We start from the raw sequence: 27535 nt of genomic DNA, 5'->3' as shown, positions 1-27535 counted from the left end.
ATAGTGACGTGGCTTGTGGGCCCAGGCAGGAGCCTCCTGGGCCATGGGGTAGCGTGGGGGTGGCTTGCTGGCTGGAGGGGTTCGAGGTGTGGTGGAGGGTGGCCAGGGCAGGGAGGGTGGCTGGGGCAGCAGCTGGCGCGGGTACAGCCAGGGGTGTCAGGAGAGGGGCCGAGCTGTACACTGATGGAGCGTCCACAGGAGCGGCCCTGGAGGCAGAGCCAGGTGCAAGGCAAGTGCTGTGGGCCCAGCCCAGACTGTTGAGGTCGGCGGACACCTGGAGTGGAGGCTGTCCTATGGACAGCTGAGGCTAGCACCCAGACTTGCATGGTATCAGTGCCACTGTGAGGCTGTGCTGCGGGTGTCGCTGACAAAGCGACTTGCAGAGAGTACTGCTGTCACAGCAGAGTTTTGTTACCAGGCGTGCTGCTGCACATCATGTACTAAAGCAGAGCTGCCATCGTGCAGGAGGTCACGTCCCCGAGTCCACAAGATTCTCAGATGCGAGGTTTCTGTAGCCCAGACCTCAGCTCTGGGGACAGTGGACGGCTTGGTGCTGCCCCGTTTCGCTGAGTGGATTCCAGCCATTTTGGGGCCTCCATTTCCCCACCTGTGACATGGGGAGTTGCACTGCTGTGCATATCAGTGAGATGGCCTGTGTCATTCTCCAGGACAGCGGCTGTGTGACAAGCTGGTGGCCTCTGAGCTTGTTTTGGGAAGTCACTTGGGGACCACGATGCTGAGTGTGGTGGGGACACGGCTGTGGTGAGGGTCCTGTCCGGAGTGAGGGCTCCGTGTGCCAGGGCAGCCGCCTCTTGAGAAATGAAGAGCAGCCCAGAGATGACACGGTTCATATTTTAAAAGCAAAAAACCCCAAAGCAAACCCAAAATCTCACCCCATACCCCCGTCAGCATGAATCATCTTCTGCATTAGTTCATTTTTGCTGACATGGAGGCTTAGGGTTAGGGTTAGGGTTTCTTAGGGTTAGGGTTAGGGTAAGAGAGGTAGGGGTTAGGGTTAGGGTTTCTTAGGGTTAGGGAGGTCTGGAGGGTTAGGGTTCCGGTTGGGACTAGGGCAGGGTTAGGATTAGGCTTAGGGTTAGGGAGGTACTGGTGGCTTCTGAGTGTGCGGGGCCGGGGTCCTTGCTACCCAGTGCATGCCACACACCAGGGCCTTCGTGCCTCTCATCACACTGCCATGAACTCCTCTTCTCTTTCATGGAAGAGCTGAACCAGAGACAGCAAAGCCTCATGGCTTCCCTCCCTCAAACTCATGTGCACTTACATCTTTAAGGTCACACTCCTTCAACTTGATTCAATCTTGTGCCTCATTTTCCTTCCACCTGGCAACAGAACTTAGGACTTAGAGTGTGGAAATAGTGAAAGTGATAGGAGAGGTGGTACATATTTTTCTGCCCATATTGTTCAAGATGTTGTTTAAGTTGATTGAGATACAGCAAATAAGAAAATGAACCAAAATATCTGCTCTCAGAGTCACATCAAGAAGGAGGTGCAGCTGAAAGCTCTGGGAGATGGTCCTTCCTATGTCCTTTCAATTGAGGTCTCAGGCATGATCAGAATCACTGTATTGCAAGACTGGAACCCATGCACACATTTGCTGTATGCATGGGACAACTGAAGGATGAAGAGGTTGGTATAAGAATCACTCTTAGGTCCATTTGTGACCACAGAGCTCAGTGAACAGACACTTCACAGATCTCCCAGATGAGGAGTGTAGTTGTTGTAAACATAGTGTGGAAAAGTCACTAAAAAAGAAGGATTGAGTCCCTCAGCAAACAATGTCCCCAAAAGGAGAATGTGATTAATCTGATGTTCAGAATTATAGCATTGTACCATTCAACATGTCCAGATTTCAAGAATATTTTCTTAGCATACATAGGAACAAATACACTTAACCCATTCACTGAGAAAGAAAAAAATCCACTGAAAATATTCCAGGAGAAGCACATAAGTTGGATATTATACACCAAACATTAAATTAAACCATTAAGTATGCTTAAATTGCTAAAAGAATACATGGAAAATCCCCAAAGGATATTAGAGGGATAGTGTCCAAGAAGAAATCCCATATAGCCAAGAAATAAGTTTTGAAAACTTCCAAATAAAAACAAAGATATGAATAATTCCTTTCAAGGAACTCAATGAATTCAAAAAATGTTTCAGTGAATATTTAAGTGGAAATAATAGGTGAAATTAAGTTTCAAAATAAATTTTATTTTTTTAATGTTCTATAACATTGTTATTTCAGTATGTAATGCATATTTAGAATGGGAGTATTTTTCTATCTTCTATGAAGTCTTTGACCTCTAGAGTGTATTTCACACCTACAGTACTTCTGTATCTGGATCACGAACATCATGGGTTCAGCAGCTACCTATGTTGGTCAGATCAGGTCTAGAGGGAAGATGTTCTGTTTGGGTAATCGCACCTGTAGTATATGCTTCTAGCCACATGGAGGCGGCAGAGTGTCTCATATACAAAAAGGCTTCATGAGAAAGAATCCCTTCTCCACCTTCAACTCTTACCAGAGGAAGCAGAAGTGAGATATACAGAGATGATTGTCTAAAATATGGGGGCGAGGATTCTTTCCTTTTCAAAGACATTAAGTTTTGCCACAGTTTGAACTAGAAATCTGAGCCATTAAATGATTTTTCTAATGGTCAGTGGAATGTATGTTAATAGCTTTCATGAATTATCTTAGATGCTGCTTCAGTGTTCCCATCTCAGAGAGAAGAACCTTGCAATAAAGTTATTGAGATATTTTATTGAGGATAGTTTATGGATGTAGAAATAAGAGAAAGAGAAGAGTTCATTGAAATTTAGAATACTGACATTCTCTACCCTGGGATATATTTCCTGCCCACAAGCATCTAGTATGTTTTGAAAGTGAACCCACTCAAGGATGGTCCTAGAGGACTCGATCCAGGGCTGGATTAGAGCACACAGCCGAGTTTTCAGAAATGGCCTGTATATCTAAGGATGTTCTTGAAGTGAGTCTTCTGAGAGGAAATATATTCTCCTCTCTACTGTCTGGGACTAAGACTGCTCATGAGGGCTGGCTCATCACTGGATGCGAGGAGAGTTCATACATTAAACATAATAATTATGTAAGGCTATGATGAGGTTCTGGCATGACACATCTAATATCCTCTCCAAAAGGTCTGGCATATTATAAGGACTCACATGATGTCATTCTGCATGAGATATTGTGACACTGATGGGAACATTTATCCTGAGATCAGAAGTGAGCTGTGTGGATCTCACTTTGCAGACCTTGGCAGTGTCCAAATGAAAAGTTTTCCCTGATGCTCCTGTCAGTTTCCTGTTGTTGGGTGAAAAAATCTCTCCATTGCTAGCACCAACCTGGCTTTTGTTCTGATTATTGGAAATTTTTGACCAAGGTGCTCAGACTTTTGTCTCAGGCAAGAAATTAGAAAACAAACTTTGGAAGGCAGTACAGATTTGCATCCATTGCTCCTCGTTTCTCACTCTGCAAGAAGACAGGATAAGAGAGGAACTGAAGAGTGTAGGCCCAGCTGAGCTGCTTCAGGGCAGAACACCTGAAAGTGCCTTCTCACCATGGCCTAGCTTCCCTTCAGCCTCCTGCCTCTCCTTTTCTCCACAGGTGGAGCAACCCTGGGAACTCAGGGAACACTTTAATATTTCTCCAAGCCCATATCCTGTGGGGTTAGCTTTCCAGGACACCTTGATATTCAGTGTCACTCATGAAATTGTGTGTTTCCAGGTTTCTGTGTTCTGCCTGTGCTGACTCAGGCCCCATCTGTGTCTGCCTCCCTGGGAGCTTTGACCAAGCTCATCTGCACCCTCAGCAGTGAGCACAGCAATTACTACGTTCACTGGTATCAACAGATACAAGGGAAGAGTCCCCAGTATATAAAGAAGGTGAAAAGTGATGGCAGCTTCAGCAAGGAGGACGGGATCTCCAATCGCTTCTCAGGCTCCAGCTCTGGAGCGAATCGCTACTTAACCATCTCCAACCTTGAGTCTGAGGATGAGGCTGAGTATTACTGTGGAGAGGACCATACTACTGATGGATAGTTTGGTTAAGCCACAGTGAAAGAAACAAGGCAGAAGTGAGGTCAAAACCTCCCTCCCTTGCTTCTTCTTTAGGGACCCATAGTGACAGCCCCATGCCTCTCTCAAGGACTCTGACCCTTTGTAAACCTCCTTTTCTCTCAGATTTGCTTCTGAGTCAGTTCTAGGTGGAGGGAGACATGGCTCATCTTTGAGGTCATTTTGAGAGCTCAACATTCTGCTTCAACAATACCAACCCGTGAAGACAATGCTGGGAGAGACCAGTCCATCTCAGAGATGAGACATGCCTATGAGAGAGTGCCTAGGCTGATTTAACCATGTCCCATGTGTTTCCTAGGCCCTGGATCCACTGTGCTTGGTGAAGGGACACTAATAGAGCCTCTGGAGGTAAAAATGGAAGTGTACTACAGGGAGTGTCATATTGCCTGGTCCTACTGCAGTGTTGCAGAATTCTGTCATGACAGACAGTTGTTCATCAGGAAATAATAAATGAGTAAACATCAAAGCAAAGACAGTTTTTATTCATCTACAGAATTGATTTGCAAATCCTCAACAGGAATTGGGTTGGAAAAAAATGTTCTATGAAGTTAGAGATGGACTGGAGTTTTTCAGAGTAGATAGGGAACAGTGGTGTGAGGTAAAGAATTTGTTTTGATCAATTTTACATTCACACTGTGATATCTATGAATTGTGGTAGAATTTGAATTGTTTCTGCAGTCTGTCCATACGTGAAACTGTACATGACTCATTCATTGTTAGGAGGCTAACATCAGGAGGGAGCAGCAATTCTTTCAAAACAGGAAGTCAGCAGAAGACAAAATGAATGTACTGTTGCATTGTTCACTCTTGATGCATATTTTTCAACATTATTTTTTGTCTGGAAGTTAAATTTAGGGACCCATGTCTGTAAGGCAAATTATAGTCTATGAAAGATTAGACCGTGGGGCTCACAGAGCTTTTGCTCTGTCTTGACCAACTTACAGATCTTAATTTGTTTTTCCAAAATAACCGGTCAAATAAAATCTATTTTGTTTTGTTGTTGTTGTTTTCATTTGCTTTTGATTTACCCACAAGTAAATACATCCTTTTTACTATCCAGGTTTGTGAATTTGATGATACATACACAGTTGTTAGCACTCCACAGCTGAGACACATATCAGTGTAATCACCACCCACACATTCACTTTGCACTTTGCAGTCACAGCCTACCTCATCCCAACCTCTAGAACTACTGACCTTCTGTTTGTCTCTATGAATTTACCTTTGTGAGAACATTGCATTTATTTGGTTCTGGAACCTTTCACAAAGCACCATGAATATGAGACCCACCTGTGTTATGGTGTTTCAACACTGAAAAGATGAAAATCTGTGACCAAGTTGGTCTCATTCCTAGGATGCAATAGTTTTTCAATTTATGGGAATCAATAAACATGTCATAGAGTTCTTAAATTGAGCCAAGGACAAAAGTCACACAATAAAATCAATAGACACAGAATAAGCCTTTAGAAAACATCAAAATTGTTTCATGATAAAATATTTGCAGAAACTAGGTATATAAGAATCATACCTCAACATGATAAGGCTATATCTTACAAATATAAAACCAACATAGAATTGGGAAAAATTGAAGCACTTTTTCCACTATCAGGAATTGAAACAAAGATGTCCATTTGGTCCCAGCTAATTCAATACAGTATTTGAATTCTTAGGCAATAAGGAAAGTGAAAGCAATGAAAGTGACAAGACTATAAAAAGAAAAAGTCATATTATCCTTATTTGGGGCTGGTATAATCTTATACTTAAGAGACCCTATTAAGTTCATATGAAAACTCAGAACTATAAAACACTTTCAGCAAAGTATCAGGATAAAAAATTAACATAAATAAGTCAGTGACATTTATATATGCCAATAATGAACATACAGAGGAAAAAAATCAGAAAAGACATTTATAACAGCCTCAAAAACTGCTGGTAATAAACCTAAAGAAAAAAATGAAAGGCCTTAACAATGAAAAGTATGAAACAATGAAGAAAGAAATCTAAGAAAATCCTATGAGATGGAATCGACCTCCATGCTCATGGACTGGCATAATTAATATTCTGAATATGACTATATTACCAAAAGTGAGCTACAGAGTCAATGCAATGCTTATGAAAATTCTAATGACATTTTTCACAGAAATTGAAATAACAATTCTAAAACAAATAAGGAAGCACACAAGAAACTAAATAGGAAAAGATGTGAGGCTTTAAGAACATTTTAGCTGATGGGATGTAGAGTATTGGTGACTCATATCTAAAAGTATTTGACTGCATGGAAAGTCTGAACTGAATAGGTCCAACAGGAGGTAGGTGCCATTTTCGCTGTGAATGATAAAATTAAATTTATATAGAAATCCAAGGAGCCACCTCTAGGTATTACCTCAGATCCAGTGACCAGCCTCTAGAGCATATCTTATTCCAATGTATAAAATATATTTTAATTTTATTTTTGAAGTAAGCATACCATGATAGTATGAGGGGTTTCATTGTGCAAATTCTGCAGATATATACAGTATACTTTGAAAAAGTTGTCCCCCTTCTGTAACTATTTTTTAAAGACCTGTTACAAGAAATGAGGAAAAGAGAATCCACACTGGGTTGATTCTCCTGCTGAATTTTTTTGGCAGAGATATTTGAAACACCAATCACGAAGCTCCTCAGTGAGTAATTTCATTTTCTTAAAACAAATGGAAAAACATCAGATATCTGAAAAGAAATAGAGGTAATACAAGAAAATAGAATAGAAGACTCAGAAATAAACCCAAGCAGCTATAACCATCTGATTTTTGACAAAGGAAACAAAAACATAGGTTGAAGAAGACAGCCTCTTCAATAAATGTCGAAGAGTAAAATCAGACTCCAACTCTGACCCAGTACAAAATCAATTCAAAATGGATGAAAGATCTTATTGTAAGTACCACAACTGTGCAATTTCTACATGAAAATATATGGCAAACACTTGAAGACTGTGGCCTAATGAATGAATTTCTAAATAGGACTCCAATTATTCAGGAAACAAGAGCAATAATCAACACACATGAATGGACCAAATTAAAAGATTTTTGCACTTTAAAGAAGCAATGACCAAAATAAAGAGGCAATCCCACAGCATGGGAGAAAATCATTGCAATACTCAGAATATATAAAATAAAGGAACAAATAATGTAATTAAATGGGCCAGTGAACTGAACTGACAGTTCTCAGGAGATGAAGTACAAAGGGCTCATTAAACATGAAGAAATGTTCAAATGCTTTAGTATAAAGGAATTTCAAATAAAAAAGAGGCAGACATTCCACCTGATGCCAGTGAAGATAACTATGATAAGAAAACAAACAATCAAAAATTCTTTAAAGGATGCAGGAGAAATGAACACTTACACTTGGTGGTGTTAATGTAAATTAGTGCATCCAGCAAGGAAATCAGTATGGAGTTTCTTCAAGAAATTAAAAATAGGATCACTTTTGAGAATATATCTGAAGGAATGTAAACCAAAACACAGTTGAGATATCTGCATACTCAAGTTTATTGCAACACTATTCACAACTGCCAAGCAATGAAATCAGCCTAGGTGCACCAAAATATGATCGAGTAAAGGAAATGTGGCACATGTACACAATGGAGTATTTTTCAGCCAAATAGAAGATGAACTCTTGTCATTTGCTGTAATATGGATGGAACTAGAGATCATGACATTAAATGAGATATGTCAGGCTCAGAAAGATGAAGTCACATGATTTTGCACATATGTAGAAATTACACAATAATAACAACACTACTACTACTAATGACAATAATAATGAAATACTGACAAAACTGTTAAAAGGTTGTGAGAAGGAGGAAGTGGTTAATAACGAGTAGTAGAGGAGGTAAGGGTGTTCAAATTAAACTATATGCATGTTTGAAAATATCACAATCCTTTACTACAATGCAATTACTTTAAACTAGTAAAATGCCAAAAGAAATAGAGATCATAGAAAGTGCAAATGGTAATCACAGAGTATAGAGTAATGAATTATAAAACCAATTTCTGGAGAAGGAAGTAACAAATGACAGTCAAACTACATGTCTTTATAAAAGATATTTAACACCGGAGAAAGAGGTAGAAATCGACATAAAAGCCTAGCAGGGGATGCTGTGGGTCTTCCCAGTGGTTTGAAAGAGATGAAAGAACTCACATGCTCACATTAATGGTCTGGGGAGTGCTCATTGGACCGATTTAAGGAGTGAACCAAGTGTTTCCTCCCTTGGGGAAATTCACAGTTCAAAACAACCCAGCCTCCCAGAAAGCATAGCTACTTCTTGAGTAGAGAAAAAAATCCTGTTGGTTCTGGTGTGTTGCTTCAGGGTTCAATTTGCACAATACAACAAATAACCGCACACTTTTTACCAAGATAGCTGAGGAGGAGGTAAAAGGGCTATGCCAGTGTCCAGCAGCAGCTGTGTGCCCAGAGCATCTTTGGACATCTACACCAGAATGTGGACACATCTCCAACTTCCCAGTCTCCTCAGTGACTGTCCATGTTCATGGAGATTTAGAAACCAATTTAGAATGATTCCTCTGTCTTCCTCAATCATTCCTAAAGTATTTGTTTTCCTTCCACAATCAGGTTTTTGGCCTGTGGTGACTCTTCTGTTATCACTGACTCTGTCCATAGTTACTCATGTTTTTTGTCTGCCATTTCTTGGAGTCACCAGTGCTTACTTCACACAAAAGTTCCAACAGAATTCTGACCATGCACCCAAGACAATAATTTATAGCAAAATGATAGATACTTATGGACCCCTTTTCTGGTCCATGCTTAGGGACAAATTTCCCCTAACTATATCCGCGGCCCACCATGAAGAGAAGGCTCATTGCTATTGCATGCTACATTTCAGTGGTGCCCAGACATTAACATTGATTGAACCTGAAAAGAAGCACAATCACTTGACCAGGCATGAGCTCTCAAGTAGCCTAATATTGACAATCCATAGAGAGGTGGATAAAGGGGAAGGTATGAAGTAATTTCTGCTCCTTTTTGAAGGCATACAGTTGATGATACTCAAGAGTTTTATTGGGTGCAGAAGTTCCACAAAAAACATAATTTAATTATCTCACTTTTGTAAAGCAACAGTAGCCACTGGATTAGATCTGAAGACTAAGGGAAATACATTCCTAGTCATGTTCACCTTTCCACCCAAAAGCAATGTAAAGAAATAGTTTTATTAAGATATATTCATTTTGCAGGGGGGGGCTAATTGTGACTGTCCCAAATAGGCTTGTATTATACATTGGTTAGATCACCCCAACCATCTCTCCCCTTCAACTCCTCTTGCCCCACTTAAGGCCATTGCAAGAGATTTCTTTGTTCTATTTCATGTAAGTTTATGAAGTTCATCAACCATATTCCCTCACCTTAATCTTCTTTATTCACCCTCCCTCCTCCCACAAGTACCGTCTCCACACATAGTGTTCTTACTTTATAGACATGTCTTTTGTTATTAATATCTAAGTTGAGGTTCACAGGGGATGCTCAGTGTATGCTGCTGTGAGCATACTTCACTTTGGTCTGATGCCTTTACTTCACACCCCGCATTTTTCAACAGATTAAATACATATCATTGAATCCCCTTCCTTCACAAATGTTATGTATTATGGTATTGTTGATGCTCCATAGGTCCTTTTTTCCTTCCTGAGTTCCTTAGTGTATTTCTGCTACTATAAACATGCTTGTTGTATACATTTGTGTATTTTTTGTGTATATGTTTATTTTTTGGATCTGTCTTCCACATATGAGAGAAAGACATGCAGCTTTATCTTTCTGAACTCATCTTACTTCATGTAACATGATGTTTTCCAATTTCATTTATTTATGTTTAAACCACATACTGCCATTCTTTCTTATGGCTAAATGAAACTCATATATATATGTGTGTGTATATATATATATATATATATATATATATATATATATATATGCCATATACAAATATATGTCATATTTTCTTGATCCATTCATCAGTAGTGCATCTGTGTTGTTTTCATAGTTTGGATATTCTGAACAGTCCTGCAATAAATGTCAGTGTGCAAGTGTCCCTAGTGTACCCTGATTACATTCCTTTGGATATATGCCAAGGAATGGTATCACTGGATCATACAGTAGTTCTATTTCTAGCTTTTTGAAGAATCTCCATACTGCTTTCCATAATGGTTGTAATAATTTGCTTTCCCAACAACAGTGTATAAGGGTTCCTGTTTCACCTCATCACAGCCAGCATTTGTTGTTATTTTTGCTCTTGAACACAGCCATTCTACCAGTGTGAGATGAAATGTTCATGTAGTTTTGATTTTCATTTCTTTATAATCAGGGAAGTATTATCTCTTCCCTTGAGAAATCCCTGTTTAATTCATGTGGCCATTTATTCAATGGGATGTTGATTCTTTGGGGGTTGAATATTTTGAGTTCTCTGTAGATCCTGGATATTAGTCTTTTATTGAATGCGTAGCTGGAAAAGTTTTTGTCCAATTCTGGGGGCAGTTTCTTGAGTCTAGTGATTGTCTTTTTTGCTGTGTAGAAGCTCTTTAGTTTCATGGAGTCCCATTTGTTCATTCTTTCTCTTAGTTGCTGAGCCATTGGACTTCACTTTAGGAATTCTTTCCCTATGCCTATATGTTTAAGTGTATTTCCTACTACTTCCTTTAATTGTTCCAAAGTTTCAGGTCTTATATAATGGTCTTTGATCCACTTTGAGTTGATACTGACACAAGGTGAGAGATGGGTATATAGATTCAATTTTTCATAGACGGATATCCAGTTTTTCCAGCAACATTTATTAAAGAGCCTGTCTTTTTTCCATTTCTTTTAGGGATCTTTGTCAAAAATCAGATGACTATAGCTCCATAGGGTTATATCTGGTTTTTCTACTATTTGGATACATTGGTCTTCATGTCTGATTTTGTGCTAATAGCATGCTGTTTTTATTATTATGGGTCTATAGTATACGTTGAAGTCAGGAATTCTGATACTTCTAGCATTGGACTTTTTGCTCAGAATTGGGATTTTCATAGGGATTGCATTGAACATGTTGATTGCTTTTTGCAAAATGGCCATTTTCACAATGTTGATTCTGCCACTTTCTAGCATGGAGGATCATTCCATCTTCGAATGTCTCCTTTGATTTGTCTCTTCAGTGGCTCATAGTTTTCATTGAAAAGGTCTTTGCATTCCATCACAACATTTATTCCAAGGTATTTTTAGGGAATTGTAAATGGGATTGATTTCCTGATTTTTTTCTCACCTGTTCATTGTTGGTACATAGGAAAGCTACTCATTTATGTATATTAATTTTGTATATGCTACTTTGTCAAAAGTATTTTTGATTTCTAAGAGTTTTTGGTTCAATATTTAGGGTATTTAGGTATAGGATCAAGTCATCTGCAAATAGGAACAGTTTGACTTCTTCCTTCCCTATGTGAATCATTTTTATTTTTTGCACTTGTCTCGTTGCTCTGGTTAGGAATTCCAAAAGTATATTGAATAAGAGTGGGTAAGCAGGCATCCCTGTCTCCTTCTTGACTTTAGCCATAATGGTTTCAGTTATTGTCCCTTTAGTATAATGTTGACTATGGGTTTGTCACATATAGTCCTTATTATGTAGAGGAACATCCATCTATTCCCACTTTCTTCAGAGCTCTTATCATGAAAGGGAGCTGAATTTTGTCAATGGATTTTTCTGCATCTATTGAGAGGATCATGTGACTTTTATCCTTGCTTCTGTTTGTATGTTGTATTACATCTATAGGTTTAGGTATGTTGAACTATCCTTGCATACCTGGAATGAAACCAGATTGGTCATGTGTTATTGAATTCTGTTTTCCACTGTTTTTTGAGAATTTTTGTGGCTGTATTCTTGAATGCTATTGATCTGTAATTGTCTTTTTCTGTTGCATCTCTATTGGGATTGGAATAAGCATAATATTGGCTTCATAGCATGAGTGTGGTAGAGTTCATTCCCTTTTTATTTTCTGGAAACATTTAAGATTATTGGTGTTAGTACTTCCTTAAACTCTGGTAGAATTCAGCTGTGAATCCATCAGGGCCTGAGCTCTTCTTTGCAGGGAGACTTTATTATGCCTTCAATCTCATTTCCTGTTCCAAGTGTATTTAGGTGGTTAATATCTTTTAGGCTCAATTTTGGTTGGTTATATGCATCTAGAAATTTATCTGTTTCTTTTGGATTTTCCACCTTCTCTGAATATAAGATTTCAAAATGTTGTCAATTACCCTCTGGATTTCGATAGTAATTGTAGTTATGTTCCCTATTTCATCTTTGATTTTATTAATTTGTGTCTTTTCGCTGTAACATCTTGTCATGTTGTGTAAGGGTTTGTCAATCTTGTTAATATTTTCAAAGAACCACCTTTTGGTTTTATTGATTCTTTGTATAGTTTTGTGATCTCAATCTCATTGACCTTGACCCTGATCTTCATTACTTCTTTCTGTCTACTCGTTTTGGGTTTGCTTTTTTTTCTGTTTTTTTTAGGAGCTTAAAGCTCATCATTAGGTTGTTGATTTCAGTAGTCTCTGTTTTATTAATGTAGGCTCTTATAGTTATAAACTCTTCTCTTTGCATGGCCTTTATTGTGTTCCACAGATTCTGGTTGGTTATATTTTCATATATTTCTAAAGAATGAATATAGAATATTTAAAGAATGAATAAAGAATATTTAAACCTATTGAAATCAGCATTGGAAGGGGTGAAGCAATTCCAGATATAATGCAGATAAACATGGAAATGTCATAATGAAACTACCTTTCTAGATATCCTAAGTAAACAAAAATGTCTTTTTTTGCAAAAAGAAAGGACAAGAAAGTAAAACAGATCCTTCTGGGGGTTTTATTATTGGGAGGGTAGAGGATATAAGGAAAGGGCTAAGGAGGGTAAATATAGTAAAAATATTATGTACTCGTGTATGAAAAAGGAATAATAAGACCTGTTGAATATATTCTCAGAAGGGGGGAGGGAGGATCAAGGAGAATAATGGAGATGAATATAATTAAGACATATTGTTTGCACATTCATATTGTGACAATGTACCCCAGTACAAAAGTAATATGCTATTACAAAACTGTGAATGTCTCCCTATTTTATTAAAAGACCTAGATTAGTGAGCTGAATTTAAAGAAAGTCTCGGTGATTGTTTTCTCTAAGAACTGCATTTCAGTGACAATAATAAACATTGCATTAGGGTGAAAGGGTGGAATATAAGTTTCCAAGCAAATGGACTCCAAAATCAGGCAGCAGTAACAATTTATATATCTTATAAAGAAGACATTGAACCTCAATTAGTCAGAAAGACAAAGATGGTTACTCTGTACTAGTAAAGGAACAATACAAGAGGAAATAACCATTTTTATTATATATATACCCAATATCAGCAAAGTACCTTCATTAAACAGCCCCTACTGGACTTCAAATACATATGGACACCAACACAGTGGTAGTGGGTGACTTTGCTATCCCACTAACACCAATAGACAAGTCACATAGAAAAAAATCCACAGGATTACATATAACCAATAACATAAATCCAAGCAGTCGGGGCAGACATTTATAGTGTATGTCATTCAGCAGCAACAGAAAACACTATTTCTTGGCACCCCATGGAAATGAAAACATTCCTAGAATGTAATAAAAAAGAAAAGTCAACCTACCTGAAGCTCTGAGATACAGCAGAGGCAGTGCTAAGAGAAAAGCTTATACCTATATTCTCTGTCCCACAAGCAAACAAGAACACACAATCCCTTCTCAACTAAGACACAGGATATTTTTGTTTGTTTTCTGGTATACTCACTTTTTCTAACTTTGATAGGTTTATTTTCTGGTGTACCAGGGTTTGATCTCAGAGATTTGTGCTTGATAGGGAGTCATAGTGTCACTTTATCCATGCCTCAATACCTTTCTCTTCATGTATTTGTTAGTACGATCTCGTGTCTGAGGACTGCAATTCCTCCTAGCTATGGCCTCCTGCATTGCTGACATTACAGGTCTGCTCCACCATGCCTAGCTCATTGATTGAGAGGGGGTTCTCACTCATGTTTTGCTTGGGCTGTCCACAAGCTATGACCCTCCTGATTTTTGCTTCCTGAGTAGCTGGGACTATAGATGTGAACAATGCCTTAGCCCCTGATGTAATGTAAATTAAAATAAATGCTGAAATTAATGTCTACTAACACACATTGTGTTAGACTTCACTGGGATGAGACAATTAGAGTTGATGGAAATATTTGGTAATCTGCATTCAAACCTATTCATGTTAAAATAAGAAAAATGTCTTTATTCATAGAATATTTCTATGACCTATGTGGTCATAGGAATTTCGTATTGTCCTAATTAACTATTCCTTACTCACAAATGTCTTCTTAAACTGGGCAAATACACTGGGTATTTAATAGGAAGATTTTCTCTACTGAAAAATATTGGTAAAGATTTACAGATTGAAAAATGTTAAAACCTACATTACTTCAATTTTAGTCAAACAGAGCAGGTTAGAAACTGACTTGCTCTTGCTTTGGAGTCAAATCTGTTCTAGAAAACATGAGCCAGTTTTGCCAATAATAGTGAAAGTATTAAAAGGCAAGTGAAATTTTTATATTCGGTTCAGTTTTTGGAGATTTTCAGCATGCTTGGGATAACTTGAATGTGTACTTCTACCTTATTAAGCGCAAACAATGAAATATAAATACAAGCACATATTACTGAGATGAGTTTTGTTTCCTAGTTGATATGCACTGTAATTATATAGTACATAAAATTATTTTTCAAGGATGTGGCATGAAAAAAGTGACTAAAATATTTCATAAATAACATTTTAAAAATTCCATGTATAAATGACAGTACTTTGACATATTGCTTTAATTAAAATTCTTCATTTTTAAGTCAGGCAAAAACTTGTAATATCAGTTTGTCTGCAGGCAGATATTTGGAAGATGTTGTTCAAAGCTAGGCTAGGCACAAAGTTATCTGGTCCTCTTCTCAATAAACAAGCTGTGTATAAGAATCTACTGCAGTAATCCAATTTTTATAGAAGTTATAAGTAATAGGCCCACTGCACAGCCTAGCCCCATGCAAAAATACAAGACTCTGAAAAATTGCTAAAGGAAAATGGACTGGGGGTATGTTTGAAGTGGTAGAGTGACTGCATAGTAAGTGTGAGGTTGGGAGTTCAAACTGCATTATTTCTAACAAATGAGGAGGTGAAATGGAGACATGAAGTGTAGGACACCTGCCACTGTGGGTTACTCATCCTCAACCTCAGCAGAGTTCCTCATCCAAACTAGATGTAAAACCTCAACCTTAGAGTGTTCACTGTGGGCCTGCCTGACCACATGATCTGGTAGATCATAGTTGTGAATGTGCATCCCCTAAATGTCCCATGATATCCTCTAACTAGTAGGACCTGGGGATGGAGCAGGGCTGTTTCCAAAATGTGTGTGATTCTCTATTTTTGGTGACACACACTTACTCCAAAGTCTCATGGCCTACTTGAGAGTCTATTAAAGGGAATAAGCACAAAGTTTCTGCTCACATAACCAATTCTCCTAGTATCATAGAGTTCACAGGATAGGACTTTCCACATAGCTGGGTGAGTGGCACACCTGTGTGACATGCTACACACCTGTCCTGTGCAAATCTACAGTCAATGTCAACAACACTAGCATCTGAATTGGTGCATTTTTCTCACCTTTGAAGCAGCGCTGCCTGCAAAGACCGAGTGGCCCTAATAGGCTTTAACTACTTTCTTCATTGTGAGAATTATGAGATAAACTTCCTTATTTATTAATGTGGGGACATGGTTCAGATTGCTCCAAACAAGTACATCTGAATAATTTGAGATAATGTAGAGGATTGAAGTTTCTTATGGTTTGATTCACACACTCTCGAATAAATTTTTCCCAAAATGTTCTTTATATTTTCCACTCAGTGCACATGGGGTACAATTACAGTGACATTTTGCAGCCTCAAAGTTTTTCTTGGGGTTCCAGATGGTCTGAGTCCCCATGGACTATGTTGTGACAGGAAAGAGAGTTAATGCTGCTGAACAATAAAATGTACACACATATTGTTGTCAGTTCCACACACATGAACACTCTTTGTGATCCCAATGTCCTAAAGAAATGGTGAGGAGCTCAGCTTTCACATCACTGGTGCCTCCTGGGCACAGCAGCCAATTTTCTCTGCTTGAGCATACACCACAGCTGGTGCAGAAATAGACAATGGAGTATTTTCCCATCTGGATGTGTAGGACTCTACTATTATCTTCCAGGATTCATCCATGTGATAAAATAGAAGGGGAAGGCTAATAGGTTTTACCCATTGTCAAAACAACATTAACTACAAGTCCTTTAGGTATTTATAGATGGCATTACTGTATGCAATTTGCTTTCCCAAGAGGTAATATGTTTGATTTACTGATCTTAATGGAGCAGAGATTATGGAAGATGCTAATTTTTTCATCTGCTCTAGGCCAATAAAGAAATGGTTTAGTATTTCCAAGTTCTATGGTTTGGGGTGCAAACACAGGACTCTGCTCTTATAGCCTGAAAGCAGCAGTGATAGATATAAAAGAGTGAGCCTGGCTGATCCCAGGGAAATTTCAAATATAGGCATTAGCTAAAATCTCCTATCACTGATTTTTATAGTCCCCCTTTGTACTAGAAACATTCATTGGGGTCTCATCTGTGGTATCTTTTGGGTTAGGCAATTGGCTCTTGTGTAGAAAGTAGAGTTGAGGTTTGCATTGGGCAGCTTCCCTCATCAGTTTTGTGGTTTTAGAATCGTCTGAACCTGTTTTGCTTCCTTTCCAATGGATAGAAGGATGCTGAACACACAATTACTCTGTAGTGGTCAAACCTTATTAATGTCACTTAAATTCTTCTTTTAAATATATTTCCGTGCATTCTAATGGTGTAAAAAACACTTGCCCTAGCTTTTGCAGTACTGCCATCTCTATTACTATCATCTGTATTATTATCAAAGACCCATTTATGTAAGTACTCACAGTGACACAGGCACATGGGGAAGGAGACAAAACCTGCCACCAGCCTGGCTCTCACAGTCCCTCCCTGCCACATGGAGTGGAAGTTTCTAGTCTTGCACCTGCCTTCATAGACCTGAAGCAGAAGGGATGGTTTCTGGACTTTAGTTGGTCCCTTGTAACCTGACCTGTTCATGTTTATTGACTTGAGTATGCTCTAGAAACCATAGAATTCCTGGTCATCATACAACTCAATATGAGAGGAATTCTATTGAGACAGCGATTCATTTTTGGCATCGAAATGTGAGGTCAGTGTATGGCTTAGAGGGTTGGAGGATGTACATGTGTGGATTTAGGAAGAAAATGATTAAATTTATGTCACATTAGTATCATCATAGTGTAGAAATAAGGGAAACAAAAGCAAGCGTCTCAAAATGTGTTATATGAATAATTTTTTTGTACTCTTTCTTTAGGTGAGAACTTGGGGCTGAAAAAAATTACTCATATAATTGGTTTTCAAGAATATCCATAAGCAAAGAGGCACTTGGTTACTTTTAATACCCTCATCCTCTTTGGAAGGAGTGCCCTGGTTCCAATTGTGAAGATGACATGGGTGGTTTCAGCATTCACTACAAACAATGCTCATTGCATGATGAAAGAGGTCCTGACTGAAGGAAGAGTGTGTAGCATTTCCACAGACCAACAGACACATGAAGGGTGATGATGACTGAGGTAATCTAAGTGCAATTTGAGCTCCTGTTATACAGATGTCAGGCATCATCTCTGACATCACAGAAACTCTTACTCAGGGAGGGGGAGCAAAAGACTTGGCTTCTGAACATATAAAGAACCGTGACTCAAACCACACAACACACTTTCTGACATCTATGGTACTTGTAAAGGAGTTACATTAAATTCAGCACTCTCATTTATTTCAATGCAAACACCAAAAAGCCAGAATAGTGTGTTTTATCCCTCGGACTGTGTTCACACCTGTAACTGTACTATTTCCCAGTGCTCTACTTAGGCAACATTTCTGTGCTGTCAGGGCTGGGCCAAATAGACACAATGATAGAGTGAGGCTAGTTCCTGTCCACACTATCTCATATGACTCAAGGTTTGTGTAACTTGGCAGAAGGAAGCTGTAGTTGAGGCTCATATACTAGCAGGATGCAGCAGAGCTGCTGTCATAAGTACCAGGGAAGAAGCTGGATGCTCAGTGGGATGCCAAAAGGGAGTTCAGCCCTGTGAGTCACCTTAGAAAGCACTAATTAAATAATACTATGACAAGTTACATAGCACTGAAAGCAGTGTTGGAGAGACAATTCAGATAATAAAGATAAGTGCAGATTTCAAATCAGAAGCAAGAATTTAAGAGGTAGGATATTGCTATTTTCAAAATATAAAAGTAAAAATAAGTCAACCTGAAATTCTTTACTCAGTGATAATGTCTTCAAAAAAAGGCAAAATAAGACCTTTACAGACATGTAAATATTGTAGAATTTTTAACCTTCAAACACTCCCTCTACCAAAGAGTAAGGACCCCACATAGAAGGAAATGACATAGTATCATGAACTCACAGAAGGAAATGAAGGCATCCGATATAGGGATTCTCTGTCTAAGTAGAAGAAATTCTGGATGATGTGATTTTCTATGATATCCATGACTATTCAAAGAATAAATGATGAAATAAAATGTGGATTATACTGCATGTGCATGAAGTCGTATGAGATGGATTGCACAAGCTGAGAGGGTGAGGAACATGTTATGCAGTTCCTCACAAATTGTGCAGTAATTGCATCCCCTGAATTTGATCATTAATAAATTCTCTGTGCACTGTACACGATACCAGCATAAAATAAAATCCTTTTAGCATCAGAGGTGCAGTTAATACTGTGTACTGGTCAAATTATTTCAGTATTACATGGAGATAAACCAATAGCTATAGAGCATACAAAGGAGATGAATGGATGTACAGACGATAGATAGACATGCAGTCTTTCTTCAGATTTCATGGGAGACTGGTTCCAGGAACCCTGAAAGATAGTATCATCCGCAGATGCTTAAGTCCCTCTACACATCATAGTATTTTCATATAACCTGTGGACATCCTCTCATGTATGTTAAATCATATCTAGATCACTTATAATCACTAATGCAAATCAAATGCTATGACAATAGCCATTATACTTTATTGATTGGGGAATAATGACGAGAATAAAAATTACTTATATGTTCAGTAAAGACTGAGTTAAAAATGTTTTCACTTTATTGTTCATCCACAGATGTTGAAAATTTAGGTACTGTGTGCTGGCTGTTTATATGCAAACAGACCTATGCATTGCTTCATAACAAGGATACATTTTATGAGAAATACAGTGTTAGATAATTCTATGTTTTTTTAATGTAATTTTGTGTACTCTTGCAAACTTAGGTGGTATATGCCACTACACTCCTAAGGCATATGATATATTTATATTCACACACATATATTTGGTATATGTACTTCTAGTTTTTAATGTGCATAAACCATTGCTTCTTGGGCCATGAACTAATAAGAAATTTATAAAGGAAAATAGAAGATGATGAAATCAATATGCTTGCCACCATGAGAAATATGGGGTTCTGCAAGCATAAAAGTGCTCCCTTTTACAGAAACATTTTCTTTAAAAGTATAGGGCTACATAAATATCAATATTGTGCATAGTATAGGAAATACATTTACAAATAATAGTGGATTATTATCAGCATTAATATGTACTAAAATACTTATGTTTGCTCTACTTTTATGTGACTAGCAGTACCTGTGTTTGCACCAGCATCATCACAAACATGTGAGTAATTATTGTTTCCTTACATTATGATGGTATGACATCACTGGCCTGTGACAGTTTTTCACCTTCATTATCTGATGAGAAATCAGTGCAGTCTGGGGACTGATATCTCCAAAATAAAAGGAAAATTCTGTCAACCTGGAATACTTTACCCAGTGAAAATGTGTTTGTAAACAGAGGCAAAATAGGGCATTTATGGATGTAAAAAGATTTAAGGAATTGGTCATCTGCAGACCCTCATTCTAAGCAGGGGGGTGACATGGACATCAGAATTCCCACAAGATTCCCCTTGTTGGAGTGACCCCTAATTACCAACTTGTCAGACCCTCATTCCTGTACAAGACTGATCCAGACACCTTTACAGAGACTGAAGAAGGCTTCTATGGCTGGTCTGTTTTCTGGCACTTGTAAAATGGTTATGTAAAACGTTGATACAAATACAAAATGAAGAATGAATTTCTGATGACTGTTACTAACACAGGAAGGGAGTAATATAGAAGGAAATAAACACAAAGTCTGAAATCAGGCTATATTTGTGATGAAAACACAAAATCAGATCATTACTCACCTAAACCAAGGATGCTCTTGAGCTTCCAGCAACCAGTGTGGAATGGCCACGAGGGGGCAGCAGAGACAACCTGACAAGGCCAACTGGGGATGAATTGGACCTGGGCGTTAGAGGAATCTGTGATAGAGTAGGGTTAGTGTCCAAGATGAAGCCTGAAAAAATTGCTAGCATATTTTTCACATTGTACTTGAAATTAAAGTATAAATTCTTTGGTCTCTGAATTTGTCATATTTGTCAAATTTGTAGAATTTCTCCCTTAATCTTGCAACCTGCTGGGTATTCATTTCATCCTACAACACCACTTATGCTGTACACCTGTCAATATCATTGGTGTTTGATTATAGGTTGTGAGAACTTCCTTGAGGGAACTGAAAACACAGGCAGATCAAACCACAGGTATGACTTACATAAAAGCTCACAGTAACGATATAGATTTATAGCACAAATGAAGTCCTGAAATTTTTCATGGAAATTTTATTTCCACCATGCATTCCATTGTTTCTGATCCAGGGTGTCATTCTATGAACTCTGCAATGCCTCAGCAGCCAGGCAACTAGGCCAGGGAAGATTGTGTTTGAGATATTGCCTATATTATGGGCCATGCAGTTGACTGAGCACTTCCTGTCTGAGGGTTTGTCTGTAGGCTCACCCTTCTCTTAGTGCCTCCTGCTTGAGCCCAGCATTCAGCTCTATAGAGTTCCTGCTTTGTAGTCACGAGTTTAGAAAGATTTGCATAAAAGGCAGCTCCCTTCTGCAAGGGGATAAGAGAGTCCTGGGAAGAAGCCAGGCAGCTTGGGCATCAGGGAGCAGCATGAGGACGTCTCCCACTATGGCCTGGACCTCGCTCTTCTTCATTCTCCTCCTTCACTGTACAGGTCTTTCCAATACCCCTCCAAGGCAGCTTAGGGCTTGAATATTTGCCTGGCCAGGCCTCTGAGCTCAGCAGGTCCCTTTCATGAACAGGATACTCAGAACCTGCTGAGGAATGGGGGCTGTGGTGCCATGGAATTCCTGCAGCTCATACAGTTTAGTTGGGGATGGTCATTTATTAGAGAGTTACTTAAAATGCAATCCATCCTTTTCTCTCTTTGCAGGTTCTGTAGCCTCTTATGTGCTGACTCAGCCATCCTCAGCCTCAGTGACACTGGGACAGACGGCCAGGATCACCTGTGGAGGAAACAGCATTAAAAGTTATAACGTGCACTGGTATCAGCAGAAGGCAGGCCAGGCCCCTGTGCTGGTCATTTATAGTGATAACAACAGGCCCTCAGGCATCCCTGACAGGTTCTCTGGCTCCAACTCAGGAAACACAGCCACCCTGACCATCAGCAATACCCAGGCTGAGGATGAGGCTGATTATTACTGCCAGGTGTGGGACAGCAGCAGTGATGTTCACAGTGACACAGACACATGGGGATGTGAGACAAAAACCTGACTCCAGCTTGGCTCCCACAGTCCTCTTTATTATGTTCACACTGACAGTAGCCTGCCTGACACATGGAGGGGAAATTTTGAGTCCTGTACTTGCACTCCTGTTCTGAGATATGGCAGAGGGTGAAATTCCTGGACTTCTGGAGTTCAGCTAGTTCCACTGTAACCTGAGCTGTTCATATTTATTGACTTCAGATCCCTACAGCAGAAACCACAGAATCCATCTTTGTTACATAACTCTTGGTATGAAGGAGAATTCTATTGAGACTGAAACTCACTTGTGGTAGAGAATGGGAAAGTTAAGACCTTTGACTATAGGTTTGGAGGATGTACACTTGGGATTAAAGCCTGTCCTTCAGGAAGCAACTGAATGGAAATCGGTCATGTTAATGTCATAATAGTTTAGAAATTGGAATCACAAAAAGGCAAGTGTCAGAAATGGTTTTGTACCATACTTCATTCTCCAGGTGAGAACTGGGGTCTCTGGGATGGAAAACTTTACCTGTACAATTGCTTTTCAGGAAAATACTGAAGCAAAAAAGAGACTTAGTTACTACTCGTACTTTCATCTTTTTTGGAAGGAGAGATGTGGTTCCAGTAGTGAAGGTGACACATGTAGCCTCTGCCTTCGAACAAACAACATTGCAGGATGACACTGACCATAAGAGAGGGAGAAGCATGTGGCCTTGCTACACAGAAACACACCCACATATTTCCACGTGTAGTGCTGAGAGTTGCTAAGTCAAATGATCCAGATTCAGAACTGGGGTAGAAATGCACAACAAGGTTTCTATATGGAGGGGATGGGGAGGATTGAAGATGGTGGAAATGGGCCTCCTCAGGTACAGTCCTGCCCAGCTGAGTCATGGTTTGGCAGGAAATTAATCTAGATGCTTTCTGTCCCAGTTCCTTTCAGCAGTGTCCCCAGGCTCCTCCGTCTCTAAGCAGGGTGCCTTTTCTCCATCACCCTCATGATTTATTCATGTCTATGGTTTCCCTCCCTTTATCCCCACCCTAAGGATTCCCCTCTGCACACACAAACCACACTCCCTCCTCTACAACGGGACCTGCAGAGAAGGCCAGGCCCAGAGTCACAGCCATCAATTTTGCTCCCCACACTATGTGCAGGGAGCCAGTGATGCTAGCCCCTGTCCATACTATCTCATGTGATTGAAGCTTTGTGTAACTTGGGAGAGGAAAGCTATAGGTGAGTCTCTTCTACCAGCAGGGGGCAGCAGAGCTGCAGTCAGTAGCATCAGAGGATAAGCTGGTTGCTCAGTGGTAGGTCAATAGGCATTTCAGCCCTGAGGTCATGAAGCATCCAGGAAACCCTCAGGTTAGAGTCCAGGACAGGTCAACCTACATCCTGAGAGTTCAGTGGACACATTCTATGTCAGACTCACAGAGTGTCAACCCAAGAAACTGGCAGGAGCCCTAGCACAGTGAGGGCCAAACTTCAAAATGCACTAGAGATTCCTGGTCCCAGGTGTCATCCTAGGCAGCTTCCACATTGCTAGGAGACACTTGAAGATAACCTCATGAGCCTTTGCTCAGGGAGGAAATTCAGTGTATAAAACTAGTGCTCCAGAGCCTGTGTTCTTCACCAGTATGTTTGCCTGTGCTTCCTACTCATCTCAGGGCACCATCCCTCACTGTCCAGCACTGCTCATTGGCTGACCCCTCTGTGCTGGGCACTTTCGGAGATGCATGTGCTCTTTTCCCTGGTCTCTCCTCTACAGTCAGGTTTGCCCTCAGGCTATAACTCCAGTGCTCAGATGCAGTGTAGTTTGGGGAGGGAGAACTCAGGCTTCAGCCTTGGATGCATCACTCACAGCTTCCTTGAGGGGCCTCTGTATACTGACCTAGTCTCACCTGCCTCAGCTCACAGCTCTGACCATGGGGTTGCCCTTATTTTAGTGACAGGATCCTCCTGGTTACATGGATCCTTAAACGCCCACCTTCCAGTTCTCAATGAAATGAAACTAGAAATTGTGAAGTATCCACAAAGGACAGTTGTGTTTTAGCAAAGAAAATGTGAGAGCTGAAATGATTTTGTAAAGTCCTAAATACACAGGACCAAATTCTTCCAAAATGACCAAGGTTGAACAAAATTTCTCTTAATGGCACCAGAGAGGAAAAAAGGAGAGTGAGAGGGGGTCTCTAGTCCCCTGCCTTCTGAATCTGGTGTCACCAATGCTCTCTCAGCTGGCCAGTGTTGCCTATGGTCAGGCTTCTGGAAGGTCAGAAGCTAGCTGAGCTGGGCCCAGGGCTCATTATAGCACAAGAGGTTTGGGGCATATGTCATGGGATCCATCCTTAGAAGGTGACAGTGTCCAAAGCTGGTTTTCTCCCCAAGGGAGCAACTGGAGGAAGTTTAATTCCACCTCAATTCTCCTCAGGATCCTGTTCTACACTCACAGTTGGCAAGAATGTTCACCACTAAATCTCTACATGGAGCTCAAGGAAAGAGTAACTTTGTATAATCAAGCAGTCACTGCTTCTAGGTACCTGCAAGTGAATAAGAGGGACATGGGGGAACCCACCTATGCTGTGGAACTCAACTCACAGAACTCTCTGGCATCTCCACCATGGCCTGGACCCTTCTTATCCTCCCCATCTTCTCCATCTTCACAGGTGACCTTCTGTCTCCCAGTTCATCCACTAGAGGATCCTGATTTAAGCCTGCCACAACCCAGAGCTCCTGGAGGCTACTGAGTGCAGGGCTGTCTCTTCATCATGTGGAATTCCCAGGAGAGCATATGGTGCAGAACACATTGGTTCTGAAAAAATAATGGTTGTGGATGGTCTGTCTGTGACTTTGGTTTTGTGGGTAATGATGCCCCGTATTGTCTCTAAATCTGCCCTTGGAACTAGCAAGAGGCAGTTCCTCATCTCTGGTTCCCTAAGTATGAGGACCTGGGGCCATTTCCATGATTACTCTCCAAGGCAGGGAAAGCAGGGCAAATGCTGTGAGTGAGCACTGAATCCTCCTCCAAAAGTACTCATTCATATTTTCCTGCATGAACTAAGACACTAAGCTTAGAGATGACAATCTCAAGGGACACTGAGAAGCAGAACATCTTCCTTGAGGACATCATGTCAAGGATAAATGACTCCCAGCCTAAGCAGCAGGTTCTGAATCTCCAACTCAACCAAAGGTGCCCCTGATTCTCCAGCAACAAGTGTGGAGCAGTCACTAGGGGGCGGCAGCGACCACCTGACAAGGCCAAGTAGGGATGGATTGGACAAGGGCAGCAGAAGAGTCAATTATAGAGTAGGGTTAGTGTCCAAGATGTGATGACCAAAAGAAAAGCTAGCATTTTACTACATTATCCTTGATATTAAAGTAGAAAAATCTCTGAATTTCTCATGTCAGCTACATTTGTAGGTTTTCTCTCACAATCTTACAAACCTACAGGATATTCATTTACCATAGGCCACCATTGATGCTGAATGACTGTCAGATGGTGTTTGATCATAGGGTGTGAATCCTTCCCCAAGCAAACTGGAAGCATGAAGCAGAGCACGTATGGTTTACATAAAAGCTCACAGTAAGGATACAATTTTATAGCACAATTGGGGATCTTGAAAATTTTCATGGAAATTTTATTCACACCAGTCATTCCATTGTTTGTGATCCAGGGTGACATTCTATGACCTCTGCATGGCCTCACCAGCAATGCAACTAGACCATGGAAGTTTGTGTTTGACATGTTTCCCAATGTCTCAAACTGAGGCCTTGCCTGTGACTGAAATCTTCTTGGCTGAGGTGTCTCAGTAGGTTCCCCTTTCCCTCTCTGTATCTCCGTTTTTTAGCACTGTTCAGTTCACTAAAAAGCTCATGCAGGAGACTATGAGTTCAGAGAGATTTGCATAAAAGGCAGCTCTGTCCTGCAAGGATATAGAGAGGCCTGTGAGGAAGCCAACCAGCTTGTGCCTCAGGAAGCACCATGAGGACCTCTGCCACTATGGCCTGGACTCCTCTTCTCTTCAACCTCCTCCTGCACTGCACAGGTCTTTTCCCATACCTCACCAAGACAGCAACCCAGTTTAGGGATATCAAATTATCCAGGCCATGACACTGAGCTCAACAAGGCCCTTGGGTGAACAGGATGCTCAGAACCTCCTGAAGGATGGGGGCTGTGGGACCATGGAAGGCCAGCAACTCATATAGTTTAGTTGGGGGATAGTCACTTATTAGAAAGTTACCTAACATTCAATCCCTCCTTTTCTCTCCTTGCAGGCTCTGTAGGCTCTTATGTTCTGACTCAGCCATCCTCAGCGTCAGTGACACTGGGACAGACAGCCAGAATCACCTGTGGGGGAAACAACATTGGAAATAAAAATGTGTACTGGTACCAACAGAAGACAGGCGAGGCCCCTGTGCTGGTCATTTATGATGATAGTAAACGGCCCTCAGGGATCCCGGACAGATTCTCTGGCTCCAACTCAGGAAACACAGCCACACTGACCATCAGCAGTACCCAGGCTGAGGATGAGGCTGATTATTACTGCCAGGTGTGGGACAGCAGCAGTGATGCTCACAGTGACACAGACACATGGGGAAGTGAGACAAAAACCTGCCACCAGCCTGGCTTCCTCCCTGCCATGTTCACATTGACAGAGGCCTGCCTGCCACGTGGTGTAGAAATTTCTCATCATGCACCTGCCGTCCTTTTTTTGAGAGATGGTGAGGGTGGGCAGACAGTTCCTGGACTTTCAGAGGCTGAAGTAATTGCACTGTAATCCAAGTAGTTCATGTTTATTCACTTCAGCTCAATATTCTAGAAACCACAGATTCCCTGCTTATCACACAACTCTGGGTATGAATAAGAATTCCATTTTGACAGAAACTCACTTAAAATACAGAACAAGAATGTAAGTGGATGTTTTTAGGTTTGGAGGATATACACTTGTGGATTTAGGCAGGACCGTTAGGAAAAATCAGGTTGGAAAGGATCACATTAGTGTTATATTGGTTTAGGAATGAGAGTCACAAAAAGACAAGTGTCTCAAAGTGGTTTGGATTAATAGATTTTGTTTATGCCTTACTTCATTCTCAGGTGAGAATTGGGGTCTTGGGGTTAATGAACTTTACCTGTATAATTGGTTTCAGGAGCATCCCGCAGCAAAAAGAGACTTAGTTACTATTCACACCCTCATCCACTTGGGAAGGGGTGCCCTGGTTCTAGTAGTGAAGCTGACACATGTGGCCTCAGCCTTAAGCACAAATAACACGGTAGGATGACAGTGACCATGAGAGAGGGAATTGCATGTGACATTTTCAGAGGGAAACAGATCTGTATGTTTTCCATTGTCATGCTGAGAGGTGTTGTGTCAGACTGCCAAGTTTCAGAATTGGGATAGAAATGACCAACAGGGTCCTTTATGGGAGGGATGGGGCTGATTGAAGAAATTGGAAATAGGCCTCTTCAGGTACATGCCTGCCAGGCTGAGTCAGGATCTGGGAGGAAAGGAAGCCAGACGTCTTTTATCTCTGCTCCTTCCTAGCACCATCCCTAGTCTCCTCCTTCCCTATAGGCCCCTTCTGTCCATCACACTCACT

The 27535-nt window shown here is 40.4% G+C and overlaps 2 long non-coding RNA genes across 2 annotated transcripts; both read left to right on the top strand.

Moving 5' to 3' along the window:
- Window positions 1-21210: 21210 nt before the first annotated feature.
- LOC141418803 (uncharacterized) lies at window positions 21211-21713 on the top strand. Its single transcript, XR_012443449.1, has 2 exons — window positions 21211-21413; window positions 21633-21713. It is a non-coding gene; the product is annotated as an uncharacterized lncRNA (long non-coding RNA).
- A 4076-nt stretch (window positions 21714-25789) lies between these two features.
- LOC141418799 (uncharacterized) lies at window positions 25790-26291 on the top strand. Its single transcript, XR_012443443.1, has 2 exons — window positions 25790-25983; window positions 26213-26291. It is a non-coding gene; the product is annotated as an uncharacterized lncRNA (long non-coding RNA).
- The last annotated feature ends 1244 nt before the right edge of the window (window positions 26292-27535 follow it).

The sequence above is a fragment of the Castor canadensis genome, chromosome 18 (genome assembly GCF_047511655.1).
Source record: "Castor canadensis chromosome 18, mCasCan1.hap1v2, whole genome shotgun sequence".
Classification (NCBI taxonomy): domain Eukaryota; kingdom Metazoa; phylum Chordata; class Mammalia; order Rodentia; family Castoridae; genus Castor; species Castor canadensis.
Note: the sequence above shows the minus strand (reverse complement) of the source record. Positions and strands in the feature narration are given on the sequence as shown.